This window comes from Prionailurus bengalensis, chromosome B1 (genome assembly GCF_016509475.1).
Source record: "Prionailurus bengalensis isolate Pbe53 chromosome B1, Fcat_Pben_1.1_paternal_pri, whole genome shotgun sequence".
Taxonomy (NCBI): Eukaryota; Metazoa; Chordata; class Mammalia; order Carnivora; family Felidae; genus Prionailurus; species Prionailurus bengalensis.
In genome coordinates, this window is record NC_057344.1 from 155285274 (window position 1) to 155310506 (window position 25233).

The following is a 25233-nucleotide window of genomic DNA, read 5'->3' on the forward strand; positions in this document are numbered from 1 at the left end:
GGGAAAAATAAAGTATATTATTCTACTTTGGAGTTGGATTCCAAAGTAGAATTACATTGGAAACTAATTCCATTAGAATTAACAATAGCCACTTATGCAACATTACTAGGTATTTCCAAACATTTTACCAGTTCACTGAATTGCCTCTTGCAACTTATTTCTCTCTACGAAATTATATTTGGAAATACTATTTAACATGCCAATCTCTCTTAGCAATATAGTTGTTCAGAGAACATTTTTGTTAAATAAAATATTAGAAGTATTTTCAAAAAAAGAACTGGGTGTTGAGAGCAAGATATAATGTTATAAAAGGCTTCAGATATTCAAATGCAGAAATTCATGTTTATCTACCTTTCCAACTCATCTGTAGGATATAAGACCTGTACTCTCCTTGGATTCCATGGAATTTATTTTATTTCTTTTTAGCGTAGTGATGTATCTCAGATATGCATTCTCTTCACTTTGAAAAGATACCACACTGGGATGTGCTTTGCATTTACATAATGCAGGGGAACAGGAACACTTAAAACTCATGGGGGGCATCTCTATTTAGGACTCTTCATCAAATATTGGATTTAGGATGGCTACACTTCTTATCCCTGACCCTTTCAAACTGGCTCAGTGTACTTTTTAGGCCTGGAGAGATTAGCTTCAGCTAAACCACAGACATATTTCTTAGAGAAACAAATGTTTCATAGAGGTCCCAGAACCGACAGATCTAAATCTCTTTATTCTCTGAAATCTGACAGAATTCAAGTTCAAAGACATGAGAATAAAAGGCACAGATTGTTTTATTGAGCATAACATAGAAGTTGATCTATGTCTAGTTTATATATGATAACTATGATCACTGAAATCTAAAACAACCATTTAGACATTTTAATTTCTTGCGTTCAGCTAAACGTATCCAAATTTATAAATCAATGTATGTTATACACATAAAGCTTGATTTGTTTAAAAAAAAACAAAAGTGAATTCCTACCACACACAAGGCATACCTGCTGTTCCCAGAGAATGAAAAGTTGAGTAAGAAACAATCTTCATCCTTAAGAAGTTTACAGTTTTGGGCGCCTGGGTGGCGCAGTCGGTTAAGCGTCCGACTTCAGCCAGGTCACGATCTCGCGGTCCGTGAGTTCGAGCCCCGCGTCGGGCTCTGGGCTGATGGCTCAGAGCCTGGAGCCTGTTTCTGATTCTGTGTCTCCCTCTCTCTCTGCCCCTCCCCCGTTCATGCTCTGTCTCTCTCTGTCCCAAAAATAAATAAAAACGTTGAAAAAAAAAAATTTAAAAAAAAAAAAAAGAAGTTTACAGTTTTAACAAACTAAAGCCAAAATTAGGTTGAGAGGGAGTACAAAACAGAATTTCTTCATTCTGACTGTAGAGGTGAGTAAAGGAGGATGCACGTAATGAGACATTGAAGATTCTTTGAGATTTTGCTGAATGACCAAAGGATTCTAGCTAGAGTAAATAACATAGAAAAGGCATATAGGCAAGAAGTTGCTCGATTATTAGAGGATTTCATAGGAGATTGTTTTGAATGGAAGTTTAGTGTCTTGAGAAGATCCATGGATAAGAAAAAGTTGGTGAAAGAGAACTGTGAGAAATGTTTAAAGTCATATATTTTCCTTTTTGAAAAATTGTTTTAAAGTTTATTTTTGAGAGAGGAAGAGAGAGGAGAGCAAGCTTGTGTGTGCGTGAGCATGCAGGGGAGGGTGGGTGGTGCAGAGAGAGAGAGGGAAACAAAGAATCCAAAGCAGGTGCTGACAGCTCAAAGCCGGAGGTGGGCTGCAACTCAGGAGCCATGAGATCATGACCTGAGCAAAAGTCAAACACTTACCGGACTGAACCACTCAGGCACCCCTAAAGCTATATATTTTCTTAATCTTAAATGACTAACTTAAGAAAATAGATTTTACTGTATTTGTCATGAAAATTTGAAACCACTTGAACAGCCTCATTATTTAGAAATATGTTAGTTATTTTAGACAGAAATGTAATGCTTAGAGACTGGAGTATTAATTAAAATTTGAAATGAGTCTCTCTGCTTCTCCCTGTTTGACAGGCAGCAGCATCTGGTGCAGGGCCAGTCATATCCCTGAGACAAGATGGTAAAGGTCAGAGTAAATGGATTTGGCCATATTGAGAGCCTGGTCACCAAGGCTGCTTTTAATTCTGGCAAGTTGGACATTGTCACCATCAATGACCCTTTCTTGATCTGAACATCATGATTACATATTCCGGTATGATTTCACCAGTGGCAAATACAACAGCATAGTCAAGGCTGGAAAGGGGGAATTTGTCATCAATGGAAAACCCATTAGCATCTTCCAGAAGCAAGATTGAGCCAATGTTTAATGAGGTGATACTGGTGCTGAGTATGATGTGGAGTCTACTGAGGTCTTCACCACTATAGAAGAGGCTGGGGCTCACTTGAGGGTGGGGTCAAGAGGGCCATCATCTCTGCCTCTTTGGCTGATGCACTGTTTGTAATGGGCATGAACCATGAGAATTCTGACAGCTCCCTCAAGATTGTGAAGAATCTCTCCTGCACCACCAACTGCTTGGCCCCTCTGGCCAAGGACATACATGACAAATTTGGCATTGTGGATGGACTCATGACCACAGTCCATGACATTACTGCCACCTAGAAGACCATGGATGGCCCCTTTGGGATGCTGTGGCGTGATGGTTGAGAGGCTGCCCAGAACACAATCCCTGGTTCTGCTGGTGTCATCAAGGCTGTAGGCAAGGTCATTCCTGAGCTGAATGGGAAGCTCAATGGCATGGCCTTCCCTGTACCCACCCCCAATATCTCAGTTGTGGATCTGACCTGCTGTCTGGAGAAAGCTGCTAAATCCGATGACATCAAGAAAGTGGTGAAGCAGGTATTGGAGGGCCTCCTCAAGAGCATCCTGGGCTACACTGAAGACCAGGTTCTCTTTGAGAGTTTAACAGTGACACCCCCTCTTCCACCTTCGACACTGGGGCTGGCATTGCTCTCAATGACCACACTGTCAAGCTCATTTCCTATCATGACAATGCATTTGGTTACAGCAACCGGATGGTGAACCTTATTGTCAACATGGCCTCCAAAGAGTAAGAAACCCCTAGACCACCAGCCTCACTGAGAGCAAGAAGAAGAGAGAGACCCTCAGCTGCTGTGGAATCCTTGCCCCAACTCATTCAATACACTGAAAATATCCTGACCTCTATAGTTTCCATCCCAGTTTCCCTAAAGAAGGGGAGGGGTTTGGAGAGCCCTATCTTGTATGTACCAACAATAAATTACACTGTACCTAGCCTAAATAAATACATACATACATACATACATAAAAATTTAAATGAATTACTTACATCGGGGTAGTAATAGTGGTGATGATGTCACATTTTTCATGATGGGCCCTCTTCCTTATAATCTACTCATTAAATTATGGACCTAGAATGATATTCTTAGTACATAAACCTGTCACTGAAATCACCTTGAACATATTGTATTCCTGATTTCAGGAAACTAGAGACATAATTTGGTTAAATACTCATGTAAAGCAATATCATTGAGCTATTAACCTAATGAAAAAGACAGTAAAGTCCCCCAATAGGTTAGGTAAAGCTGTATATATAAATGCACTAAGAACAAAGAGTTTTTCAACTGGAATGACAGTAACCTTTAATGACAGTTTACAGATCTTCAGTATGAAATCAGAGTTAAAACTAATTTATTGAAAAAAATATTGTACAATGGAATACAAATATATGAAATCCTTAGGAATAAATTAAACAAACCACAATCTCTAAAGGAAACTAGAAACTTTGTTCAGAGTAACTAAAGAAAAAATTTAAAAAAGCCTGGAAAAGATAAAAAAAATATGTTTATGATTATGTCTCAACAGGGTAAAATACCAATTCTTCTAAAATTGACCTATAGACTTAATGTAATCCCAAACAAAAGACCAGCATATTTTTTTATAGAACTAAACAAATTTATTTTACAATTTAAGAACAGGAAAGAACTTTCTAATAATGAAAAATAGAAGAATTAACTCTACTAGATTTCCAGTCTTACTATAATAATTTAGGAAATAAATAGGCAGAATAATGTTCCCCTAAAGATCACCATGTTTTAATTACCAGGGACTGTGAATATATTACTTTATTTGGTAAAAGGTATTTTGCAGTTGTGTTTAAGGTTAAGAATCTTAAAATAGGAAAATTATCCTGTATTATCTGTGTTGACCTAATATAATAAGGAGGTTATCCTGAATTATCTGGATGGGCCCAATCTAATCACTGTCTCATAAAGAGAGGGGGAAAAAAATCAAAATGTTAAAGAAATGTGATGATAAGAAGAAAGAGATAGAAGTGATTCAGTCTGAGAGGGACTCAACCCAACATTGCTACCTTTAAAGATAGAACCAAAGATTGCAGGCAGCATCTGGAAGCTAAGAACTCTCAGTCCTACAACCACAAAAAAACCTAAATTCTGCCATCAAGGTAAATAAGCCAGAAAACAGATTCTCTTCTAGAAATTCCAGAAAGGAAAACAGTCTCATCAGCACTTTGAATTGAGCCTGATGAGATTAGTATCATATGTGTGACCTATAGAACTGTAAAAGAATACAGTTGGAAGTCATATGATTTTTGTCTTTCTCTGACTAATTTCACTTAGCATAATACCCTCCAGTTCCATCCACGTAGTTGCAAATGGCAAGGTTTCATTCTTTTTGATTGCCAAGTAATACTCCATTGTATACATATATACCACATTTTCTTTATCCATTCATCCATCGATGGACATTTGGGGTCTTTCCATATTTTGGCTATTGCTGATAGTGCTGCTATAAACATGGGGGTGCATGTGTCCTTTCAAAACAGCACACCTGTATTCCTTGGATAAATGCCTAGTAGTGCAATTGCTGGGTCATTTAAGAGACAAAACAGATGAACATAAGGGAAGGGAAACAAAAATAATATAAAAACAGGGAGGGGATAAAACCAAAGAGACTCATAAATATGGAGAACAAACTGAAGGTTGCTGGAGGGGTTGTGGGAGGGTGGATGGGCTAAATGGGTAAGGGGCATTAAGGAATCTACTCCTGAAATCATTGCTTCACTATATACTAAATTGGATGTAAATTTCAAAAAAAATAAATAAATAAATAAATAATAAAGTTAAATTATAAAAATAAATAAATGAATACACACACAAAAAAAGAATACAGTTGGGTGGGTTTAGGCACTACATCTATAGAAGGAGGAGGAGGGGAAGAAAATGTTTCCAAATTCTTCATGGAAGGAGCTTAGAAGTCACTACCATGTCCTAACTAGTAAGAGCTAAACAGAATGAACTATCAAAAAGTTTTCTTAAATCTGTAAGAAAATGGAGGGCACAGGGCAAACTGTTACACCTGAGATTGCACAGACACACAGATGATTACAGGGAGTCATGACAAGAGCAAAGCCTCATGAGTAGAATCTACCTTTGGGACCAGTACCTAGCTAGGAAAACTTGAATTGTAATTGACTAATTGCTAAAGGCTTGGCGTGGATAATTGTTAGAGTTAAAAACTCCAGAAGGTCATGGGAGGAGGAGGGCACACTTTTATAATTTTTACCCTCAGGAGCTTTTATCCTCAGTAAATATTGGAGAAAAACTCCCTCTTGCTTCCAAAGAAAAAGGGAAAGAGGAACCATTTTTAAATATACCAGAGCATTCTGACCCTAACAAAGCCTGCCCTCAGATAAAACTAGCTAACCAGAGCCTAACATGGGGGTAGATATTATCAGAGCATAATTGACTTGGGAGAGAGGAGATATCAATTCCAGTTGGCCCCAGCCTTCCACATGGAGAAACAGGAATAACAACTTCAGCCCCCTCAGCCATCTATCTCACCTGAGTGTGGAGAAAAAAATTTGAGAAACTCTTGTGAAGTTCACAGTCCAGAGGAATAGTCTCACTAAAGACTGAGACCCAATTATAAGACTATAGAATGATTCTTTTCCCCTACTCATCATTACCACATTACTAAAGACCTATTTATAAAAGTTACTTTCACCCAATACATTATGTCCAGTTATCAAGAAAAAAAAATTACAAGGGCATACAAAAGGTAAAATATAAATAAATAAATAAAAATAAAATTAAACACCACACACACACAATTTAAAGGCACAGAACAATCATCAAAAGCAGATATGGCAGGGATGTTGGAATTATCAGGCCTAGAATTTAAAACAAGTATGATTAATATGCTAAGGACTCTAATGGATAGAATAGCATACAGGAATAGATGGGCAATATAAGCAGAGAGATGAAAATCCAAGAAAGAACTAAAAGAAGTGCTAGAGACAAAAACAAAACAAAACATTGTAACAGAAATGAAATAGGCCTTTGATGGGCTTATTAGTAGACTGGACATAACTGAGGAAAGAATCTCTGAGCTAAAGGATATATCAATAGTAACTGTGAAAAACAAAAAAACAAAACAAAGACTAAAGAGCACAGAATAGAAAATTGAAAACCTGTGGGACACGTACAAAAGGCATAACATACACATAATGAGAATACCAGATGGAGAAGAAAGAGAGGAAGAAGAAATATTTGATATAATTATTTCCGAACATTTCTTTCAAACTAATGTCAGACGCCAAATCACAGATTCAGGAAACTCAGAGATAGCTAAGTAGAGAAGTGCTCCCCACCAAAAAGACCATACATAAGCACATCATCTTCAAACTACAGAAAATCAAAGATAATGAAAAAAATCCTAAAAGAAGCCAAAAGGAAGTGAAAAAAAACACCATTATCTAAGAGGAATAAAAGTAAGAATTCATCTGACATCTCAGAAATCATGTAAGAAAAGAATGGAGTGAAATATCTAAAGTGTTGAGAGGAAAGCAAAACAAAACAAAAAACAAGTAAACCAAACCCCACCAGTCCAGAAATTCTACAGAGAAATTATTCTTGAAAAGTAAAAGAGAAAAAAAAAAAACTTTCTCAGACAAACAAAAATTGAGGGCATTCATTTTCAGTTAGATGGAAGGGAATGATTTAGTTCAGAAACTTGGATCTACATTCAATAAAGAAGAGTATCAAGGAAGGAATAAACAAAGGTAAAGCAAAAAGTTTTATTTTTCTTATTCTTTATTCAACTAACAGATAATGGTTTACTCAAAATAATACTAATAATGTGCTTGACTTATGTATGCTTATGTCTATATCTTATGTATGTGTATTTGGTTATGTATACTTGCATGTAAGTAAAATGAATGACAGCAATGAAACTAGAAGTAGGAGGGAAGAATTAGAATTGTTTTATTATAAATCACTCACACTACCTGTGAATTGGTACAGTGTTATTTGAAAGTGAACTTGGATTAGGTCTATAGGTACACTGAAAACTCTAAGGCAATAAAAAAAATAGTAAAAAGGGAAGTAAACTGATATGCTAAGAAAGGAGAGAAAATCGAATTATATAAAATGCTCAATTAAAACCATGATAAAAGCATGGGAAACAAAAAAAGGAACCAAAAACAAGGACAACAAATACAGAAGAGCAATTGTTATGGTAAATATATCAATAATCACTTTGAATGTAACAATCTAAATACCGTAATTAAAAGGAAGAGTTTGTCAAATGGATAAACAAAAATAAGACTAAACTAGATGTTGTCTACAAGAAACACACTTTAAATATATGGGCACATACAGATCAAAAGTAAATGGATGACAAAAAATATACTATGCTAACACTAATAAAAAGAGAGTAGGAGTTGCTCTTCAGATAGAGCAGACTTCAAAGCAAGATAAGTTATCACCAATAAAGAAGGAAATTGCATAATAATAAAGAAATGAATCCTCCAAAAAGACATAAGAATATTTGATGTGTATGTGCCTAAAAGAATGTCAAACTATGTAAGGCAAAAATGGTAGAATTTCAAGGAGAAATAGATGAGTCCACTGTCATTGGAGATTTCAACAACCTTCTCTCAGAAATGGACAGACTCAGCAGACGTAAGATCAGTAATAACCTAAAATGCACCTTAGATAACTTTAAAAAACAAAAATCACACAATGTCTGCTCTCAGATCTCAAATGGGATTATATCAATAACAGAAAGATAACTGAAAAATCCTAAAATATTTAAAAATTAAACAACACTCTTCTAAGTAATACAGCAGTCAAGATGACATCATACTATATATAGAAAACCAAACTCCACCAAAAAAAAAAAACTTAAAACTGATAAATGAATTCAGCAAAGTCAAAGGATATAAAAATCAATGTACAAGAAGCTGTTGCATTTCAGTACACTAATAATGAAACATCAGAAAGAGAATTAAGAAAACAATCCCGGGGTGCCTGGGTGGCGCAGTCGGTTAAGCGTCCGACTTCAGCCAGGTCACGATCTCGCAGTCCGGGAGTTCGAGCCCCGCGTCAGGCTCTGGGCTGATGGCTCAGAGCCTGGAGCCTGTTTCCGATTCTGTGTCTCCCTCTCTCTCTGCCCCTCCCCCGTTCATGCTCTGTCTCTCTCTGTCCCAAAAATAAAATAAACGTTGAAAAAAAAAAATTTAAACAAAAAAAAAAAAAAGAAAACAATCCCATTTACAAGTGCACCAAAAATAATAAAATAGCTAGGAATAAACTTAACCAAAGAGGTGAAAGATATTTACTCTGAAAATTATAAAATACCGTTGATAAAAGAATTGGAAGATGACACAAAGAAATGGAAAGACATTCCATGTTCACAGAGTGGATGCACAAATATTGTTAAAATGTCTATACTACCCAAAGCAATCTATACATTTAATGCAATCCCAATCAAAATAACAGCAGCATTTTTCACAGAACTAGAACAAAGAATCCTAAAATGTGTATGGCACAACAAAAGACCTCAAATAGCCATAACAATCTTGAAAAACAAAAACAAAACTGGACGCATCAGAATTCCAAGCTCCAAGTTATACTATAAAACTGTAGTTATCAAAACAGCATGGTATTGGCACAAAAATAGACACATAGCTCAATAGAACAGAAGAGAAAACCTAAAATAAACCCACAGTTATATGATCAATTAATCTTTGACAAAAGAGGAAAGGATATATGATGGGGAAAAGACAGTCTCTTCAACAAATGTTGTTGGGAAAATGGACATCTGCATGCAAATAATGGAACTGAACCACTTTCTTACACCATATGCAAAAATACACTCAAAGTGGATTAAAGACCTAAATGTGAGACTTAAGACAATAAAAGTCGTTGAAGAAAGCACAGACAATAACCTCTTTGACATCAGCCATAGCAACAATCTTCTAGATAATGTCTCCTGAGGTAAGATAAATGAAAGCAAAAATAAACTACTGGGATTACATCAAAATAAAAAGCTTCTGGACAGCAAAGAAAGCAATCAACAAAACTAAAAGGCAACCTATTGAACAGGAGATGTTTGCAAATGACATATCCAATAAAGGGTTAGTGTCCTAAATATATAAAGAACTTATAAAGCCCAATACCCCCAAAACAAATAATCCAATTAAAAATGGGCAGAAGACACGAACAGATATATTTCTCCAAAAAAGACACAGATCGCCAACAGCCACATGAAAAGATGCTCACCATTACTTATTAGGAAAATGCAAATCCAAATTACAATGAGATATCACCTCACACCTGTCAGAGTGGCTAAAATTAGTAAGACAGGAAACAACAGGTGTTGAGGAAGATGTGGAGCTAAAGGAACCCTATTGTACTGTTGGCGGGAATGCAAACTGGTGCATCTACTATGGAAAAGAGTGTGGAAGTTCCTCAGAAAGTTAAAAACAGAATCACCTTATGATCCAGCAATTGCACTACTGGGCATTTACCAAACAAATATGAAAACACTAATTCAAAGTAATACTTGCATGCCTATGTTTATTGCAGCATTATTGACAATAGCCAAATTATGGAAGCAGCCCAAGTGTCCATCAACAGACGAATGGATAAAGAAGATGTGTTATATACATACAATGGAATACTATTCAGCCATAAAAAGGAATGGAAACTTGCCTTTTGCAACAACATGGATAGAGCTATAGAGTAAAATGAAATAAGTGAAATAGGTCAGTCAAAGACAAATACCATATGATGTCACTCATATGTGGAATTTAATAAATAGAACAAAGAGCAAAAGAAAAAAAGAGAGAAACCAAGAAACATATTCTTAACCATAGAAAATAAACTTACAGTTATTAGAGGGGAGGTTGTTGGAGAGGTGGGTGAAATAGGTGATGGGGATTGAAGAGTACACTTATCATGATAAGCACTTAAGCACTGAGTATGTATACATTTGTTAAATCACTCTATTTTACACCTGGAACTATATATAACACTGTATGTCAGCTATCATGGAATTAATTTTTTTTAATTAAGAAAAAACATAAATAAATAAATAAATAAATAAATAAATAAATAAATAAAATAATACAGCAGCCAAAGAAGCAATCTCAATAGAAATTTAAAAATGTTTTGAAATAAAAAACATACAACTTCTAATTTGTGGGATAAAATGAAAATAGTGCTTAGAGGGAAATTTATAGCATTGGATTCATTACTAGAAAACAAAAATAATCTAAAATCAATAATATAAGTTTCCATCTTAGAAAACTAAGAAAAAACCAGAAACTCCAAAGTAAGCAGAAAAAAAAAGAGAGAGAAAGAGAAAAGAACTAAAGTAGAAATCAAATTCAAAGGAGGAATCTAATAGAAAAAAAATGAAAGAGAAAGCTGTTTTTGTTTTGTTTCTTTTTTGAAAGATAAACAAAATCAATAAGCCTAGACAGGCTAAGAAAAAAGATAGGATACAAATGATTAAAATCTCAAATGAAAACAGTGCTATAACTATAGATCATAAATATTAAAATAATAATAACAATAATAATAATAAACTATGCACAAATCCATGCCTACAAATTTGTTAACTTAGACAAATTCTTTGACAGACACAATATGTCAAAACTAACACAAGAAGAAATAGACAAACTGAATAAACATATATCTGTTAAATAAATTAAATCAATAATTTCAAAACTTCCAAAAAATAAAGCAGAAGGCCCACTGATTGCTGATGAATGTCTTACCAAACATTTAAGGAAAAATTGCACCAATTATCTACAGTCTTTTTCTGAGGATAGAAACAAAGGGAATACTTTCTAACTTATTCTATGAGGCCAGGGTCACCATGTTACAAAAACCAGGCACAGACATCACAAGAAAAGAAACAAACCAATATTTCTCATGAACATAGATGTGAAAATCCTCAACAAAATATTAGCAACACTGTGTAATACACCACACACACACACACACACACACACACCACTACTAAGTGAGATTTATCCCAAGTATGCAAGGCTTATTTCAACAAACAAAAATGAAACCATATGCAAAAATTTGAATCGAAACACAAACCTTATTTTATTCACAAAATAGTGCAAAGTGGATCACAGACCTAAAGTAAAATACAAAATTACTACACTCCTAGAAAATAACCCTCCTAGAAAAAACCCAAACAACCTTTTCAATTCAATACTAATGGCACAATCCATAAAAGAAATAATTGGCAAGTTACACTCCATTGAAATTAAAAACTTCTGTTCCATAAAAAACAATGTTAAGAAAATGAGAAGACAAGGCACATTGGAAGAAAATTTTGCAGAAGACATGTCAGATAAATGGCTATTATCCAAAATATATAAAGATCTCTTAAAACTCAATGATAATTTTAAAAAAAAAAGCACTTGATTAAAAATGGGCCAAAGATATACAGATGGCAAATAAGCATATGCAAACATGTTCCATGTTGTCGACTCTGGGTCTGTAGTTCTCTCCTGTCCAGCAAGAGAGCGGGATGCAGGATTAAAGTGTGAGAGAGGCTAATGTCCAGGAGGAGAAAAGAGTACTGATAAGGGTCCTTGCTCTGTTTTTATTAGGATCAGAAGGCTTACAAGCATGATGGATTTGCACAAAGTCGACCTTAGGGCAGTGAAAATACTCTGTGTGACACTATAATGATGAATAAATGTCATTATGCATTTGTCCAAATCCATAGCATGTACACCAACAGGAGTAAAACATAATGTAAACTATGGATTTGAGGTGATAATGATGTTTCAAAATAACTCATCAATTGTAAGAAATATACCACGGTGGTGGGAGATATTGCTAATGTGGCAGGTTATGCATGTATGGGGGCAGGAGATATATGGGAAATCTCTGTATCTTCCCCTGAATTTTGCTGTGAACCTAAAACAGCTCTTAAAAATTCAAAACTTCGTAATAAACAAACAAAAGTAAATTAACCAACAGAGGTCATATTCAATAAAGTTTGCTGCAAACTTAAGAAAAAATAAAGACCGATGATACCAAATATTTCTGAAGTGGAGCAATTGTCTCTTAATACTGGTGACGATGTAATTGAAAATCACTTTGTGAAAGTTGGTCAATATCCATAAAGGTAAAACTACATACTCTGTGGACTCTCAACTCTACCCCTAAGTATTAGCTAGTAAAAATATGTGCTATGTAATCCAAGATACATGTACATAATTGCTGATAGCAGTATTGTTCATAATATTCCCAACTGGAAGCCTTAAAAATAAAAAAGTAGAAAAATAATTACAAAATCTGATTTATAGAACAATGCAAATGAACTAATTACATCTATGTATTTCTACATGAGATTTTTTTTTTTAATGTTGAGTTAAAGAAATTGGCAGAGGGGCGCCTGGGTGGCTCAGTTGGTTGAGCGTCCAACTTCGGCTCAGGTCACGATCTCGCGGTCCGTGAGTTCGAGCCCCGCGTCGGGCTCTGGGCTGATGGCTCAGAGCCTGGAGCCTGCTTCCGATTCTGTGTCTCCCTCTCTCTCTGCCCCTCCCCCGTTCATGCTCTCTCTCTCTCTCTCTGTCTCAAAAATAAATAAACGTTAAAAAAAAATTTAAAAAAAAGAAATTGGCAGAAAACAATACGGAGAGTGTTGAATTCCATGCACACAAATTTCAAACAAGTTCATTACAATGCTTAGAGACACACACCTGTTTGGTATACCTATAGAGCAAGGAGATGATTACCATAAAAGTCAAGATAATGATTATTCAAAGTGCAGGAAGGGAGATTTTCATTCAAAAGGCAGTCAGTGCATCTGGGGAACCTAGCAAAATTCTGTTTACATAGGTTTTTGCAGTACAATATAGCAATTACATGTCATGTACTTTTTATTATTCGTGTTTTGAATAGTTTTCTGTAGTGTATTGCCTTCCACAACAAAATTTTGAAACAAATGAAGTTCAATTATGTCTTTTTCTGACTGAAAGCCTGCAATGACTTCAAGTTTCACTTACAGTTAAGCCCAAAGCACTTATAAAAACATACAAACACTTAATTTATCTGGCCGGCATTATCTACCTAATCTCATCTCCTACTCACTTTGCCTTGATCATTCTGCTGTCCACACATTGGCCTCCTTGTGTGGGGAATAAGCTTAGGAATTCCCTGAGCTTTCACTGATGGGTTAACGAGGCATAAAGAAATACAAAGTCATAGGATATACACACCCAAGTTTAGATAAACAAGATTAGGTAAACAGGGCAAAGGCCCCCAGTATAGGACATAGGTATAGAAATAGGGAATCTCAGGGTGAAAACATCTAAGATGAAGTAAACAAGATTAGGTATTCAGGGCGGAAATGCTCTCCAACTTAGTATAATAGCAGAAGGATGCTTTCACAGGAAGGAAGGACCAAATTTGGTAAATAGGTAAATAGTGCTATAGATCATAGCCGGGTGATGTTGCCCAGAGTGGAGCTAATTAGCAAACAAAAGGTGCCTTGTTGACCCTGAGGTATCATGCTGTGTCCTTCTTGTCCCCAGACCAGTTTAGGTAAACACAGGTGGGGCCTCACATCTACTGTAAACAACCTCCTGTCCAGCACCAGGATTTTGTTTTGTATTGACCCAAACCCCTAACACCGTGTATCTTCAAAACCCCCTTTCCCTCATGCCCATGAGTTAATGTTCACAATTTCACTGTTTCTTTGTGGACGTCCATCACCATGTTTGTAAGCCTTCTGATCCTAATAAAAACAAAGCAAGGACCCTTACTCCGGGCTCTTGTCTCCTCCTGGACATTAGCCTCTCTCGAATTTTTAATCCTGTATCCCACTTTCTCACTGGACAAGACAGAACTCCAAACCCAGAGTCTACAACATCCTTGTAGTTTGTTGAACACCTAATCCCATTTTAGGGCTTTACTACTTATTTATTCCTCTGTCTGGGACATGATTTATAAAGATATCCTCATGGATTCTCCCTCACTTGCTCTAGGTCTTTGCTAAAGCTTCATGTTCTCAGTGAACAACCTATTTAAAATTGTAAAGTACCATTTACCCTGTATCTCCATTGCTAAAACCTCACAACCCCTCCCTTTCCTTTTGTTTTTCCATGTTTATTATGACCAGTTAGCTCACTATGGTTTTTACATATTTATGTGGTCACTTGTTTGTTTGTTTGTGGTTTTTCATCATCTGTGTAGAAATGTTAGGTTCATGAGAGCAGGGGATTTATATAATTTAGCACATAAATTAATTGAATACTTACATTACATACTTTCACATGACTTCAAAGGATTTTGCCTATGATGGACATAAATTTGGTGATGATCCTGCCTTTTTTTTCAAGTCTTACAACTTCTATGACAATGTGTTTTTATTTATTTTTTTTTATTTTTTTTTTAATTTTTTTTTCAACCTTTATTTATTTTTGGGACAGAGAGAGACAGAGCATGAATGGGGGAGGGGCAGAGAGAGAGGGAGACACAGAATCGGAAACAGGCTCCAGGCTCTGAGCCATCAGCCCAGAGCCCGACGCGGGGCTCGAACACACGGACCGCGAGATCGTGACCTGGCTGAAGTCGGACGCTTAGCCGACTGCGCCACCCAGGCGCCCCGACAATGTGTTTTTAAAGAGTGTTTTAACATGAGATTACTTTATAATCAATACCTTAATTTTAGAGTGTGGATTTAATCATTAGTATTCTGAATCCAGACTTTCATTAAACCACAAGGGTTTTTTTTAATGCTTATTTATTTATTTTTGAGAGAGAGAGAGAGAGAGAGCACAAGCAGGGGAGCATCAGAAAGAGAGGGAGACAGAAGATCCAAAGCAGGCTCTGCACTAGTACAGTGAACCTGACGTGGGGCTTGAACACAGGAACAGTGAGATCATGACCTGAGCCAAAGTTGGACATTTAACCAACTGAGTCACTGAGGTGACCCCAAAAACAAAGTTTTATTGTAAATAAACCCCTGGTCTTTTGAGAAAAAAATATTTACCATGGCATAATTATGTTATTATACCACAGAAATATGGCATCTCAGGTTTACTACAGTGAGGATTCCAACCGACTGGTCTTCTCCCAGAGAAGCCTGTATTTTGAACACAAAATGAATGCCAAATATGCAAAGAAAGATTGTTAGTAATTTTTTAGATAGAAGGAAACTTGGCAGATGATGCCTGATGAAGGAAACTGACATCTTGATATTTTATAGTTGGCTTGTCTATTCCAGGTTTGATATAAGCAAGAGAAAATACACAGATAAGAGGAGACTGGGAATAAGAGGCAAAGATAGTCAAAGAAACACTGAAGAAAAAGACTGGAATGATATATGGAGGTCTGCAAAAGTATAAGTTAAATTAGGATAAAAGACTGGGAGACATGAGAATTATATAATGTATAAGAGTTAAAGGTAAAGAGGAACAAAATAAATTGTGAACCAGGAAAAGTGAATTTATAAAGGGATAAATAATTGTTTTGTTCAAAGGCACATTTGGATAAAAATATTAGTGTTAGAAAAAAAACTAGTCAAATCAGAGAGTAAACACAGACTTGGCAGGAAAAAATAATCAACATCTGTCACTTTCCTCCTTTTGGAGTGATATGTAAGAACAGCAACGATAGAAACAATACTAGAAAATTCCCTTAGGTGGCAACTTAGAGACAGAAATCTGAAATCTGTGCTTTTGGGAAGAGTAATATAAAAGTTAAATGGACAAAAAATATCAGCAGAGAGAAATGGTCTAAAAGTGGCAATTTTAAAGTGCTATCGAGGTTAACATCATATGGCTTGGAAAAGGTCTAATGGAAGATAAGGAAAGTAAACTTTGCCACTTGGAAAGTGAATATATGGATAGCTGTGCCTGGAATAGCTATTGGCTGATATGAAAGTGAGAAAGGTCAAAATAGATTTTAAACACATACATACAGAGGATTGCCATATATATGTGTTTTTTACCTATTGAATTTTGGGCTTTGGAAAATAGCAAATATCCAGGAGATAATGATGAAAAAAGTACCAGATTATAACAGCCTAAAATACCAAAAGGCAATCCTCTCATTAAAAGTATAAAGGAAAAGTTTAATAAAAGGTAAAATAAATGTACAAAATGTTGAGCAAAATCTAATATGAAGACACATTTTACAGAATTCCTTGATGGGAGCCATCATACTCTCAATATATACATACTGTTAGGAAGACAATAGAACAAGGTAACTTAAATAAAATAATTCCAAAAAGCCCAAGTTAAAGTTTTGAAAATTTAAAATAATTAAATTTGAATGTCATCAGATGCTATGAAGGAGCAATGATAAATCAGTGTAAACCAGAAGAAAATATTGACTTATTCTATGATTAACATCCAAAATTACATTTTACCTTTTACTCCACTATTTTGAAGAACAGCTAGTAATATCATGTGCCCATGTTCACCTTTCGAAATTTATTTTATAATACATTTACATATTAATAAAATGTCCTAATTTAAAATATTGTGCATTACTATTAAATGCAAAAAACACAATCATTTTTTATGCCTTACTTATGGTTATATAAGGCAATGTGATGGATGTCATAAAATAGAAAACATTGACTTATAAGTATAAGGAGGGGCTCCTGGGTGGCTCAGTTGGTTAAGCCCTGGACTCTTGATATTGGCTCAGGTTGTGATCTCCCAGTCATGAGATTGAGCCCCATGTCAGGCTCTGTGCTGAGTGTAGAACCTGCTTGGGATTCTCTCTCCCTCTCCTTCTGTGCCTCCCTGACTCACAAGTGTGCACTCTCTCTCTCTCTCAAAGTAAATAAACATTAAAAAAGAAGTATGGAAGGAAAAAAAAATGTGTGTGTGTGTGTGTGTGTGTAATTTATAATTCACTGAGTGCTTAATAAGTCTCAGAAATGCTATGAAACATGTTACCCTTTTTCACGCAAACACAAACACCTCTATTAAAAGTAGAGCTATAAGTGCATTAAAGTGATATCCTAAAAGAGAACTATGAGAGTTCAGAAAAGGGAGACATTTCTATTGGCTGGAGGTTCTGCAAAAAATGGGGTCCTTTGATAAGTTGCTTTAAAGGTTGTCCTTGAAGGAGAAGTAGGGTTTGAATAAATGGACAGAAGAATATAGCATTCTATGTGGTTGCAATATTGTCAGTAAAAATATAGAAATCACCAAACAAGGGACACAGATGAAAAGAAGAGGAGTTCAGCTGGACTGTGGCAAATGTGGGTGGTGGGAAGTAGTGGGAGAAAAGAAAAGCTAGGCTGCTTCTGGTTTGCCATATTCTAAAATAATATGTGAGGTCATGGAACTAAAATTCTTGATTTTTATTGATTGTGTTGTGATTGACGCTGTGATTTTGAAATCTATGTCCTGATGTAGAAAGTTACCATTAACATTCTTGTTGTTAAAAAAAATCAGGTGAAAATATAGTTAATGCCCTTTACTCATCAATTATCCATATATACATTTGTTAAATGTTTAATTGTAAGCAAAGATAAACATGTGTCATACTGCCCATCATGACCATTTCTTTACCTTGTCCTTAAAATTTTTGATAAGTAACACTTACAGGTTTTTCATAGAAGAACATGACTCATGAATATTCAGAGTCAAGACTCATTTTGCCTATTATACAGTTTCTCCTAAAATAGCTATAGTGGACACAGCATAGAGTGACCTCCAGTGATTCAGAGCCTTGTATAATCCCTTCCTCTTGGGTGGGATCAGAGCCTGACTTGCTTCAAGCCAACAGAATGTGGCAAAGATGAAGGAATTTTGCAGATACAATTAAGGTCTTAAACCACTTGATTATGAGTTTCTCAAAAGGCAGATTATCCTGATTGATCCTGACTTAACCAGGTTAAAGCCCTTGAAAGAGGGTCTAGTGCCTTCTTTAAAATCAGAGACTCACTCTCCTGCTGGCCTCAAAGAAGTCAGCTGCCATGAGTACCACAGTCACAAGGACATAAATTCTACTAGCTATCTAAGGAGGTTTGGAAGTGATTTTTTTTTCCTAGTGGAAACTCTGATGAAAATGTAGTCTGGCTGAAGCCTTTGTTGCAGACTCAAAGTAAGACTATAAGCAGAGGATCCTGCTGACAAGATATTCTCCTTGACCAAACTTTAGTCAGATTCTTCTCAACTAGGCATTGACCATTGAAACTTCCTTGTCCATTTTTGCATTGCCCAATTTCAGCAAAAATCCTGCTGAGTCAATTTAGCAAGATTCTTCACTCTTGATATCTGATCATCTTGGATATCTGGTCAAATTTCTTAAACCACCCCCCACCCCAGTTTGTGTCTGATCATCCTAGCCTGCCTGCAGCAAGAATCCTGTTGAGCTGATTTAGCCAGAATTTCTCCTTACCCTTGATGGTTCCTCTTAGTAATTTTCCATTCCCTGACCCCCAACTACTCCTCGGTATAAATCCCCACTTGTTCATGCTGCATTTAGAATTGAGTCCAGTTCTATACTAAGTTATCTTTTCCTTCATTATAATAGTCCTGAGTAGAATAGGTCTTTACTGCTTTAACTACTATCCAGCTCTGGTTTCTCTTTAACACAGCTAAGCTTTGTCTAGACTCCTGACTCATGATAATTAGTGTGTTGTTTTGATCCACTAAGTCTGTGGTAATTTGTTATATCATAAGAAAAAGACTAATGCAACAGCCAACATAAATATATATTTCCTTTTCAGTAATGAGAATGAAAATTAAAACTCTATATCTCATTACAGACTCCCCCTTCCAGAAAAAAAAAATGAGTACAGAATCAGCATGTGAGGACTACACAATGTTCTCTTAAGCACATATCCATAGAACACTGATTACACATCTTGTGTGGATCACAGACTTAAGTAAGTGTATCCCCTTCGACTTGGTCTTAGAGTCTTTTCAAAGTATTTGTAAATAAAGACTGAATAAGTGTAACAAAGCAAACATTTAAGCTGCAATCAGGAGCATTTGTTTGATGGGGTGCCAGGGTGGCTCCATGGTTTAAGCATTAGGTGTCTAGCTCTTGATTTTGGCTCAGACCATCATCTCACAGCTCCTGGTGATGAACTTTTGGGGTGATGGTGGGGTGGTGGGGTGGTCCAGAGCTGATGGCCAAGAAATAATTCTGGAAGTTGTCTTTGGTGCAAAAAGGTGATTTTATTAAAGCACTAGGACGGGACCCACGGGCAGGAAGAGCTGTACTGGGGTTGTGGTGGGTAACTGATTACATACCCTCAGGTTGGCAGTGGGTTAGAGATAGAATAAGTCTCTAAGGAATTTTGGAAGCAAGGTTTCCAGGACCTCGAAGGGCTAGCTGTTGCTAGGGAAATGGCATTTATTAATGTTTAGAAAAACCTCAGTCATGAGAACCTTCAGATTTATATCAGGGGGCCACAAGCTTGGAATATAATTGTCAGAATATATCTTGTGGGAGTTGAGATAAAGGAGGTTTCCAAAGGAATTTTTATATGTTAAAGTAGACACAGGATCCTCAAGGTGGGGATAATGTTAAGCTAAGATTCTCTTTTGCCCCTAGCAAATTGTCCTCATCGAGGCAGCTGAGCTGATAGAGGGAAGTCATTCTGAGTTTCAAGGACTTGTCAATGGGCTGTAGGAAGTAAGGGAATTTAATTTTTCCTTTGCCTTAGTTTCCCACATCACCATGGCAAGCACTTAAATTCCTTTCCTTTGTTCTTGGGTAGCCAGGAGTATCTGAGGAATATCAGACATATTCCATGATGCGGGGAGGGGGTGACTGCTGTTAGGCTGTACTTTGCCCTCAGCTTGTCCCATGCTTCCTCATCAGTGGGATCGAGCCCCACACTGACAGGGAGCCTGCTTGGCATTCTCTTTTTCCCTTTCTCTCTGCCCCCTGCCCCTGCTTGCTCTCTCTCATTCTCTCTCCCTCTCTCTCTCTCTCTCTCTGTCTCAATAACAGTAATAATAATAATAACGAATAAAATAAATGTTAAAAAGAACATTTATTTTACTAAAGATATTTTGATAATGTGGATAATGTGCCTATAGAAATTTGAGAATTGATTGTACAGATTTGGGGAGATAAATTCTGATATATTTTCAAGGAACATAGGAATTATTCACAAAGCCTTTGTTTAGCCATTAAAAAAAAAAGGATTTAAATTGATAAAAGCTCAAGCTTTTAATGCTGTTTTTCTTGACATGTACATTGTCTGATTGGGTTTTACCTGGAATGAACCGTTGACAGTTAAATATTCCTATGGAAGTATGTTAACTCCAAGTGTCAAGGGACCCCAGGAAAGTAGTGAATAATAAATAACAGCATTTCTTCTTTGTTAGCCTCTCACATCTATGCTTGCTGAATATCATGCTGAGTATCCAAAGAAAGTGTATATTTTTGTGAAACACTAGCAAGATACTACAGAGCCAGATTCAATCTAACTTCACAGGATCTCTTGCTGCGCTATCCAGACAATTAAATCACCACATTCCCTTGGTGAGTTACCTGAAACACAGCAGTGCCTAGAAAATTAAATTGAATATACCTTGTTTTTAACCATTTTATAAGAACCATTTCAACTGTGATTTTAAAGGATTTCTAATGATTGTTTGCTTACTCTATTACATTTCATGAGGTGGATCTTTCCAATAATGGCATATAATAAATAAAATGTATAAATCTTAAATGGAACTATAATTAAATAACTGCATTGATGAAACACTGAAAATAAAACAGAGTTTTAATGGGCACATAAGAAAGCAGCCCTGTAAAATTAATTGGCTGCTGTGACTTCACAATCTGATGATATATTATGGATATGATCAATGATAAAGTGAAACCAAACAACAATACTGAACTAATAGTCACGTATTATAAAACTGAAAAGAAGAGGTCAAACACATAGAAAACTTAACTCCAAATGTAGGAAAAGAAATCTTGTATCTACCATTAATGCCAGATCTTAATGTTGATCAACATTCAGCCCATAAATAGTATCTTCCAAATATGAAAGCATTCTGCTATCCTTTTACATTGGGTAAACCTAATGAATTGTTTTTCCAATATAATGTAAAATCTCATTCACAGAAGTATTATTTTAATAATAATGTGATGTGGATTATCACATTTTGTTTGTTTTTAAACAAACACGGTTTTAAAAAAAAACACAGTTTTGTTTTTAAACTATCCACGTTGCCTCATATCCAATTCTTTTTAAATTCAATTGAATCATACAATTCAAGAAAATTATAGTGCTTTAGTTAATGGAAAAAGCTAAAAAGACAAATATAATTTAATTATTTTTTGTTATTTAAGATATTATTTTTATAACAAGACATGTCTTTCCTAAAATCCTGCATTTACCATGTATAAATATTCTACTATATATTGATATACTAAAATATGACTTCATAATATTTCAGCTGGAGTTACATTTTGATTAAAGTCTGTCAAATACCTGCCAATTTTCACAAAGTTTGTTCAGAAAATTCTAATTTTCTTAGGATATGCATATTAGCAAGGTAAGGTGTTAACTTCAATTGTTGTTATGGCCTGAATGTCTTTGTATCCTCAAAATTCATATGTTGAGAACCTAATATCCAAGGTGGTGGTATTAGGAGGGGGGAGCTTTGGGGAAGTAATTAGCTCATGAGGAAGGAGCCCTCATGAATGGCATTAGTGTTCCTATAAGAGTTATGAGAGATTTTCCTTCCCCTCTCTGATCTCTACCATGTGAGGATACATTGAAAAGTTGGCACTCTGCCACCCTAAAGAAAATCTCCATCAGAATTCAGTCATGCTGGCACCTAATCTCAGACTTCCAGACTCCAGAACTATCAGAAATAAATTTCTGTTGGTTATAAGCCACCCAGTGTGTGGTATTTTCTTAAGGTAGCCCTAATAGACTAAGACAATTGTCTGCATGAATGTTTCATTATTTTTATATTTGAGTTATATTAAAGGATGATAATTGTGACAGATTGTATTTTCCAAGGAAGATCCCAACATTATCTCCTATCAGACATACTTATCTATAATATGAATTCATCACTGTCTCATTAAAAGACAGTGTATCTCTCAATCCCTTTTAACCTGGTTGACTTGTAGTGGCATCGACCAATAGAATACAACAGAAGGAACACTGTGACAAAACATGGGTCAACATTAACTAGCTTGAAATCTTCTATAGTTTGCCACTTGGAATCTACTCAGTTTCATGAAGTGCAGCTAACCTGGCACCACCATGCTGTGAAAAATATCAAGTTTAGGCTCATGGAGGGGGAGCTATCATGTGGAGAAAGGGGGAAGAGGGGTAGTGCAGAGACAGAAACAGAGATAAAGAAAAGAAATGGGGAAATCTGAATCATCAAGGTTAAAAAGCCATCTTGAAATTGAAACTCCAATCCTCAGCCATCTTAACCAACACCACGTAGATCAAAAATAAGCCACTTAAAATAAATTTTCCAAAATCTCTGCCATAAAAATTTAGGCAAAATGAAATTATTTTTACAAAGTTATACTTCAGTATGGTTTGTTATTAATTACACATAAGGAGCTTGGTAACTAAAAGCAGGGTGCTGCCGTAACAAGGCAGCGAGAGGAACCCCACAAGAGAAATGTGGAAAGATAGTGAGAAAATCATATTCAGACTAGACACAGTTGATAGTACTACCTACTAGTGGAAAGGTTAATGAAACATGGAAAATAGATCATGTTTTTAATGAACTGATAGAACCATGGAAGACACCAAGCCGGAAGTTGAATGTGACAACTGGTTTCTTTAATAGAGCTATAAAAGCCCAAGACACTTGTAGAAGTCCTAGAAAATGAAATTACATGGGAAGAGAGAGATCAAGTCCAAGGAGCTCCAAGAAATCTGACATGTAAGCAAAAGGTTATCTTGAAAGTGAAACTTCCAGCTTTGGTAGCCCTGACAGACAACATTCAAATACAGATCATCCAACAACTCATCTTCCAAAGTCCCATGCTTTAAATTGTGAGCAAAATAAATTGTTCTTTTAAGACATTAAATTTGGAGTGGTTTTGTTATAAGCAATAAATAGCTGGGTCTTAATGACTAATTTCCCTATGTGACTATAATTTAAATAGATTACTCCATTAATTTTTTTAATTGCAGAAAATAATTTATAATACTGGTTCTAAATGTGCCATTTAAGGTCATAGAAATTTCTAAAGTATAAATAGTATCTAGATTTAACAGCTGGATAATTGGAGTTTTACAATTGTATTTTCACAATAATATATTACTGTATGTAAGGATTTTTTAATGTTATTTTCTTTGTTTATGTTTTCTTTTATTTAAGGGAAGTCAAATCAAATATGAAGTCTAGCAGTTGACACAACCAAAAAGGATCCTGTGTGCCTGTATCCATGTTTGTGTCTATTTTCTCTCAGTTCTTTGAATTTAATAATCCATTGGCATCTATTTTTGTTGACAAGAAGTTTGCTTTCGGACTATTTATTATTCTTTAGTAGTCAATTTTTCTTTTCTCTCTCTGATAGTTTTAAGGTTTTTTGTGTTTTTTTTTTTCCTTACTATGTTCTACAGTATCACTGTGTGGTCAAGAATAACTGTATTTATCCTTTATAGAAGTCTGTGTGTACTTTCAATCTGAAGGCTAAGATAATTCTCAATTCAGAAAAATTCTTGGGCATTTTCACTTTAGATAAGCTTTTCCTCACATCGTTCTCTCACATTTGGTACGGTTGAGTCACAAGTATATTCTCTGTAACTCCCAATTTGCCTTTCTAATTTTTAATTTCTTTATCATTCTAGGCTGCATTCCAGATGCACCACTCGGTATATTTTCCTATTCAATATATTTTTCTTTGTGTTTGAAGACTGTAGTGTTGTAGGGAGTGTTTTTTTTTATCAGTTACTGTATTTTAATACTCACAATACTTGATCCTAGCCAAAAGGCTGAAAAGTGATATTAATACAATCTACAATTTTATTTTAATATCCATCAGTTCTTACAGGAGTATGTCTCTCTTTGTTTCATAGCTTCTTAATGATTTTAGGGATGTTATTTTTTTTCCATTTTCTCTTTTAGTATCTTCAACATACTTTAAAGTCATTTTGAAATGTCCCTAATTTTTGTATGTTATTTAATTGCTTTTACTTTTTTATTGTTCATTTTGCTGATCAATTTTTTCATGTTAGCATTCCTCACATACCTGGAATATTTGAACAAATCTCACATGGGAAACCCTCCCCTCAATACCTCTTCTTCCATCTTTGTCCAGTGGTTTTACATTTGCCTCTACCTGGGTTGGATTCCCAGACCCTATTCTATTCTGGAACCAGGTATTATAGCAACTCTCATACTGTAATGACTCAGGGCTATTCTAGATCTAGTTGCTGAGTTAACAGGTAGACAGGGTTTAGGATGATTTCTTCATTTTCTTCCTGTTTTCAAGACAAGCAGCTTTATAAAAAACCATAGTACCTAGAAATTATCACAGCTTTTTTAGTCTCTTTTCTTGCATAAATAAGGAGTCTTTTTTTTTTAAATAAGATTACCTAATTACATCTTTCTTTTTTTTTTTAAGTTTTTTTTTTTCAACGTTTTTTATTTATTTTTGGGACAGAGAGAGACAGAGCATGAACGGGTGAGGGGCAGAGAGAGAGGGAGACACAGAATCGGAAACAGGCTCCAGGCTCTGAGCCATCAGCCCAGGGCCTGACACGGGGCTCGAACTCATGGACCGTGAGATCGTAACCTGGCTGAAGTTGGATGCTTAACCGACTGCGCCACCCAGGCGCCCCTTCTCTAAGGAGTCTTATTCCAGCCCAATTTTCGTGTTGAGTGGCTGGTTCTTGTCCATGCCCCAGTTTTGCCATCCAATATTATACATCACAGGATTTGAAATAC

The 25233-nt window shown here is 35.7% G+C and overlaps 1 pseudogene; it reads left to right on the top strand.

Moving 5' to 3' along the window:
- Positions 1-2102: 2102 nt before the first annotated feature.
- Positions 2103-3129, top strand: LOC122468304 (annotated as a pseudogene).
- The last annotated feature ends 22104 nt before the right edge of the window (positions 3130-25233 follow it).